Source organism: Sturnus vulgaris, chromosome 18 (assembly GCF_052056855.1).
Source record: "Sturnus vulgaris isolate bStuVul1 chromosome 18, bStuVul1.hap1, whole genome shotgun sequence".
Lineage (NCBI taxonomy): Eukaryota > Metazoa > Chordata > Aves > Passeriformes > Sturnidae > Sturnus > Sturnus vulgaris.
In genome coordinates this window covers 2,152,189-2,159,784 of record NC_142260.1, presented here as the reverse complement: position 1 = coordinate 2,159,784, position 7,596 = coordinate 2,152,189, and the positions used below count along the sequence as shown (strand labels likewise).

The 7,596-nt window shown below is 36.2% G+C and overlaps 1 long non-coding RNA gene across 1 annotated transcript; it reads right to left on the bottom strand.

Annotated features, from left to right (window-relative positions):
- Positions 1-1,628: 1,628 nt before the first annotated feature.
- LOC148221685 (uncharacterized) lies at positions 1,629-7,247 on the bottom strand. Its single transcript, XR_015807569.1, has 2 exons — positions 5,443-7,247; positions 1,629-4,664 (listed from the first exon to the last, which is right to left on the bottom strand). It is a non-coding gene; the product is annotated as an uncharacterized LOC148221685 (long non-coding RNA).
- Between the last annotated feature and the right edge of the window lie 349 nt (positions 7,248-7,596).

Here is a 7,596-nt window from a genome sequence, read left to right as displayed (position 1 = left end):
ATGATATTGCAAGTGCATGACAAATAGGAACTCAGTTAATGATGTCAAGTGAAACACAGTTCTTGGCTCATACAGTGTTTGAGTTTGTTATATTAAGCATCAGTCATTGCTAGCTCGTTACTACTAATTGAGCATAAATGCAAAGATATAATGTCAGCTTCTGGGTTTCCCTAATCAGTTCTGGTAAAAACCTATTGCTGTATGCAGTTTGCTTCCTTTCAAGGTCCTTTCCTCAAAGGTTGTTGTAAATTCAAACACAAAAACTCCAAAGCAACGGAAGAACCCTTTCAAATGTGATGCTTTTGCTATTGCAGGTCAATTGTTATTCTTTCATTGCAAGATCCAGAAGGTGCACATGGCTGATTGTTTCTACACCATTACTTTGTATTCCAGCATGCTGGGCTCATTTTAGCTATAAATAAGCACATAAAATTCAATCAACAGAAGTTAATAAATTGTATTCTCTAGATTTAGAATTGTAAAATTTCCATGGTATACCCTTCTTTTTACTTATGTAGTCAGTTCAGACATGTTGTTAACAATTTCCTAAAAGATCCACTTATTAAAAATATCAACTGACAAAAATACACATCTTAGAAATGTTTAAACACATTTCCACATCCAACTCTTCCTCCTCTTACTGAGACATCATGCATTAGGACGATAGGCACTAGTTTTGAGTACAAAAATCGCTGAGTTAGATGATCCATTCACTCACCCATTACTTGATGTTGTGACGTTGCTTTACCTCCTTTTGTTTGCCTTTGACAACTAAATAATTTAGGATTATTTACTGTCCAAATACTTCTTGAGCTCTGTCAGGCTTGGTGCTGTGACCAATTCCCAGGGGAGCTGTTCCAGTGCCCAAACCTCCTCTGGGTGAGGAACCTTCTCCAGACATCCCCTGGCACAACTTCAGAATGAATGGCCAGCAGGACTCTCAGCTAAGAGCAGGCTGATCAATTACTGCAATTTTACACGGTATTGATTACAAGTGCTAAGCCATCCTATTGTATTATATGGGGAACAAAAGTGACTTTTAGCTACAAAAGTAGACTTGAATAGGAAAGATGATTGAGCCAAGTTGTTTGAAACTGGAACATTTTCCCTGCCTGTGATGGCTTCCTGAACAACAGAGAGGGCTCAGGTTATGTGTCATGAGCAACTTGCTCTTAACAAGTAATAAAAATAAAATTAACCTAAGAAATGCAGGTGCCATGGTTAGGTTTTAGAGGACAGATATAAACCACATAAATTTATCATTTTAAAACCAGACAATTTCTGTCTCCTACCACAATTTATTCCTGTCTGCTTTTTTACTCAGATGAATTCCTTCTGTGATTGGAATGACAAAATACTTCCACATTAATGAGCTAATTATCTTAATTGCATAATTTTGCTGTTTTTTTAGTCTCATGTGGAATCTCTAGCAGATATAATTACTAAGTCACAATTACAGGATTCTGTTGCATTTCTCCTTCTTTGGAACATGTTTTGTTCTGAAGATTTGCTTACATAGGCTGTCTTGTCAGACTTTTGCTGCTTTCAATGCTAAAAAAAAAAAAAAAATTAATCTCCAAACAACAGAAAAGACACAGAAAGCTTAGAAATAAAAAAGCATAGAAAGCTTAAGAGTTCGGATTTTTTTTATTCAAGAGGTAAGATACTGTACATATTTCAGACATCTTCAGCCTGATACTTCAAGGTGAAGGTTCCAGTTTTATTGAACTATGAACAAAACAATTAGTGACTCTGTTTATGCCATTTCCTTCAAGGTCCAAGCATTTCCAGTACTTACCATAAAAAAGCAATAAAATCTGATGAATTTCATTAAGGCCTACAAGATTTTCATGCACAAAACTGAATGGAATAATACAGCCAAGCAAAACAGTTGAGATTATACTCAAGCATGTGCTGAAACAGGCCAGATCCTGAAGAGGTATAATTCAGCAAATTTCTTTACTGGGTTATTTTATGCCTGCTGACAATATAATGCAATTTTAGCAATTTAACAGAATTTAAACGAATGTTAATTAACAAGGACCTGTCTTACTGATTTAAGGTCAATAAAATGGGTATCTGAAAAACCTGGAAACGAGGGGAGCTCACAGAAAGACTCAGCTCATTTTTTTTCTCCTCTCTCCCTCCCAATAAATGACCTGATTCAGACTGATTTCGATCTTTTTCAGAATATATTTATGCATCTGATGCTCATGTGTTAAGTCAGACTTCTCTGAGAAATCAAACCAGCTCCCTAGTTAGATTTAATCTTAAACTCTATTAATAAGCAGAGTCCATAAAATGCCTCTATTTCAATTCAAGACAGAAATTTCAATTAGCAAGTTAAGGACTGAATTGACATTGAAATATTAGTATATATTCTTAGGTTTAATGCTATTTCACTGAAGGTGCAGATTTTATAATAAAACACGATTCAGCATAAAATAAACTTTTTATAGAAATGCTACATAGGATGAAAGTCACCTACCTTCTCTTTTATATTATTAACCTCCAATTTCACTTATAATACAGGATGACAAATTGTACTTTAGTAATTGGGTGAAAAAGTGAAATCTGGCAATATTTGATGAATTTCTACATTTTTGTTATTAACCCCCCCTCCCACAAACTATACCATTATACTCTAAATAAGCTCATGTAAAAAATTAGCACCATATATAATTACACAGTTCTCAAGTATCTTAAAGCCAGAACTTTGACAGCTGTTTGTTGAATGTGATAGCTCATTATCTTTATTTTTGCTAGGATGTGGACATCCAAATTTATGGTACCTTAGAAAAAAAAGCTGCCAAAGACATCCGAATTTATTTAAATGTGTAATTTCTGAACAACTTCTCAATATTTTAGTTTATACTTTATACATGCCATTAAAAAGTTCTTTTAAAAAGGTATGCAATTCCTTGAAAGTCTTCCATAAATCCAATATGAAGTGTTAGACAAATAATTTTATTTGAAGAAACACACAGATTATTTATGTCCTACCTGCTGAAATCACATCAGCATCAATAGATTCTGTTTGTAAAACATTAAAAATCATTGTAGACATTTTCACCCTCCAAGTGAGAGCCTGGGTATGATTAAAGCACATTTCACCTGCAGAGGGGCACATCCTTACATGCTTATCTGGGGTTGCACATGTTTGTCCATTTCCAAGGAGTCCCAGGTTGTTCAGATGAGGACAATCCCTTAGATTTAAAAAATAAAAATAATGGAAGCATCAGGATATAGTACCAAAAAGCCAACATTAGATTTTTGGACTAGCCCGGCTGAACAAAGCTCAGCTTTTCTGCACTTTGCTGTGTAATTTTCTTGATATTCCATCCTTTTTAAAAATAAAAGTTTTTCATTGGAAAAAGGACTTCTGTTTTCTTCTCAAGGATCTTGCTGTTTTCTGAGGAACACTGGCTTTGATGGCTTACCCATTCCAAAAGACTACAAATCAACTTTACAACTTCAAATCCTACTCTTCCAACTTTTACACATCAATTTTATTATTGGCAATGTCCTGAAGTGATACCAAACCAGCATAGAAAACAAGGAGGAAGATAATCAGCAGTTGACATCACCTCCTAAATTACATTTTAAATTTAGTTTAAGGTGCAAGTTTGAGTGTGTAAATGGGGACATTCAAAAAGAGGCACTACCAGTTGGTAGTTTTGGCCTTTCCAATGAGTTTCCTTTTCAATATTTCTTTCAACAAATTAAGGAAAAAAAACAAACAAAAGTTTTCTCTACTTTTTAGGTAGAGAAAAAACTTTTAAGAAAGCATTTTATTCTGCCTGTATAATAACCTATTGAGAAAAAGTGGGAGCTTATAGGAAAATGTCACTGTGCTGTTGCAGTTGGTCATGGAGCACTTATCACTGTAGGGATCACTGGGAATAATGACAGTGCAAAATGTGGAGGTAGCTGGATAAATAAATACCTGCAATGTTCTTAGCCAGGAAAAAAACCCCAAAAACCAAACCTCAAAACAAAGCTATAAAAATAGTTATCCTCTGAATTAGGAGAATTTCAATTAACTGTTTTATGACTGCTTTTGGTTCATATTCTTATGTCAACTATTATCATTTCTATCTGAAATATTCATCATTATTAGGCTTTTCAGAAGTAAATTACAAGTATACACCCATCTTCCCAAAATCTAATTTTAAATGTTTGCAAGTTTAATCACTTAGGAAGCAAAAGGAACCCCACGTGTCAGGATCAATAGAAACTAACCAACAAAACTTGACAAAGAATATTAAACTGCCAATAAAGCCAGTAAATATTTTCCACTGTAGATATGGATACCACCAGCTTATGAATTTTGCTAGTAGAGATGTAGTGAAGAAAAAATTAGTCTTTACTGCCAAATCAGTTATGAGTTGTTCTATTCCACTGCCAGTATGCTGTGGGTATAAACACCATATTCTTCATAGTCTCATCCATGAAAAATTCCACTTTAAAATTAGGTCTGGTTTTGAGTTTGACCAAACAAATGAAAATTCTCCATTAAAACACAGTGATGGCAGCAGGGTCAGTCTTTGGAAGGAAAAATCGAAGATTTAACAGTATATTCCTGATCAGATCTCCAGGGCTGAGTATTCGTGGTTATTGTGTGCTGGCAGCCAAACTTCCACCCAGACATTGGCACATTCCCTCTGCTCAGGAGAAAAGAGAGAAAATAAGAAAAGCAGGAACAAGAAAGCTGCCTCAGCATAAAGACAGGGAGATCACTGATGAAACAGACTGGGAAAATCTTATTTATCACCATTTGAAATGAATATTTAATTATATTAGTATTTATTATTAGTAGGTAGAGACAGCCAACCTGACTCAAATCACCATCTTGTTTTGGTAGTGAAACTGGAGGATGACAAAAAAAAATGACATTCCCCTGACATAAATGTCTTCATTCCAATTTTAATAAAACAATGTTTTTCTGTATTCGTTTAAGAAACAGCTAATGGAAGTTATTTCTTTATTATAAAAATTATTCTGTTATAAGGAGCAATTTAGTTAATGTTTTTCTAATTTACAATAGACACTAAAGTACTCAAACCAAGTTTTCTTTGTACTGAAATTCTTCATTATTAGATTGGAAACTCCTCAAGACAGGGTCCTGTAATGTGGTAGGATGTAATGTGTGTGTTGTTAGGCAACAGAGATGTTATTAAACATCAACTATATTCCCATTACATCTGGAATATAAACATTTCTTCAGCACATATATCACTAAAATTAAAGCAAATTAATGATAAATGGTCTGAAAAAAAGATGGGAAGGTGGTAAAATATACTGTTAGTACAAAATTACTGAGAGTAAAATAGAACTGTCTGAGGGACTGTGTTTGTAGCGTCACAATGCTGAGTTCATAGCCAGGTGAAATTTACTGTAGATAACAGTAATGTAAACACAGAAAAAAAATCCTAATCTTACCTGTAAAATTATCTAGTGGATGTAGATGTTAACAATCAGCACACAGAGCCTGGGATCTATACACTTAACCTGTGAAAACAGTGCTCAATGTTCAACAGAACCATTTTCAGCAATGCTTAGTTTATCTGCCATCTCACTTCTCCAGCAAAGCAAAACAAATGAGACAGAGGAATAGCAAGGAAAGAAACCATTACTGGGACTGTGCTTCTTTCTTGAATACTGGGTGTCATTCCTGGTCTTCTCTGCTCCAAAAGCATAAAGTGGTGCTCAAAAAAAAAAAACAAACAAACAAGAAAAAAACACAGTAACATGAAAAGAATCTGAAAAAAAATGTGCCCAAACTCTTCATCTTGGAAAATAAATGCAAGACTGAGAAAAGATATAAATCATGAATTGAAGACACAAGATGACCAGAGAGCAACTGTTCACTGCTTCTGTCAGAATCAGAATATCAGTTAAGACAGATAGGAAACTTTAAAAAAACAACCATATAAACTTCTAAAAAACAACCAGCTGGATTGAGTAAGGACCTTTTCTCGTACTACTCTGCAGATGCTAAAAACCTATGTGGACTGAAAAAGAAAAAAAAAAAAAACGGGCAAATTTGTGGCTTAAAAACCTACAAAGAACTGTCAAGAATAAGACACCACTTCTGATTCAGAAAGTGCTGAAGCCACAGACGGTTGCACCCACGGTATTTAGGGACCATGTGATGTCCTGTCTCTGTGGTCTTCCTTAGGCACTTCCTACTCTCCACTGCTACGAATACATCCCAAACGTGTTTTAATGAAAATTACACCAGCGAATTGTTTCTGGAATGCATTTATTTGCAGCTGAATACAAGGGAATGAAAAAAAAAAAAAGAATACGCATAAAAGCAAGGTATTTCTCAGCCTTAAAAGCATTTACAAGTATACTTGATTGTGGTCCAATTATTATTACTAACCTATGAATAGAAGAAAATGTAGGAATATAATCCCAAAGAAACTACACATTTTCCTTTTTCAAAAACCTTTTAGAACCAATATGATAGCACAGAATCTTTTTTAAATGTACCAAGTCAGGAGAGAATTTTTTTCTTTTCTTTTGGATAAAGAGTGGAGGGGGATTTCTAACACAGGAAGATGTACTATGGTATTAGAATTCCACCAGATTGATCTGCCTTTAAAAAGAAAAAAATCATTTCTTATTTCCCTTACTCTATTTGCCATTTCACAGTGCATTTTCTGCCAGGAATCATATTTGATGATTTCTGTTCATGGCCAGCTTTCAGGCCCGTGTCCTGCAGCAGCACTTCCTGCCACCCCACAGCTTCCACAAACCAGCTGCTCCTACGGAGGGAATCACAATCAATGGCACCAAATAATTTCAAGAGTTCCTTGTTTCAATTAAAAAAAAAAGCACAAAGTGCAACCATTGACTTACTCGAACTGATTTCTGAACCGGTGTAAGTAAAGCAGTACAACATTATGTGGAAAGATGGCTCAAAGGACCTTTGTTGTAAGTAACAAGGTAAACATGCACAACTATAATAAATTTCAGAAGTGCTTAGCAGTTACTTTACCAGAAACAAACAAACAGAGCGAATGAGCAAAGGCATTACTCAAAATCTCATTAGCTGCCTATTTTCCCTTAGAGCAGTCTAAACACTTCCAGCGGTCCTTTCCAAAATTATTATTTTGATCCATTCCAAAGGTATTAGCTGTGCAAATAAACCTGGTGGAGCAATGAGGTCTAGTCTGTGACTTAGTAAACGGGGGCAGGGAAAAAAAAAAAAAAAAAAGCAGATAATTACTCTAATCCATACTTACTTCTCGGGTGCTATAAAAAAAAGGAATTAAAAGGAAAAAGTGATGCTCGTCAGAGGAGAAAAGCTTCGATACTCAGCGCGTACGAAGAACTTTTCGGAGACATGTGGGAGCGAAATATCGAGCTCAAGCAGCAAGGGGCGCCGGCTCAGCGCTCCCGCCCCTCCATCGCGTCCCGGCGGGGCCGGCCCGAGCCCCGCACGCTGCCCGGCGGGGCAGAGCCGGACGGACAGAGGGATATTTTAAAAAAGATCGCGGGAAGGGCGGTTGCCGGAGGAGGCGGAGGCAAGGGGCGGGGGCTGTGCCCGCCTCACCCCCGGCGCCGCCGGCGCCGCCGCCGCCGCCG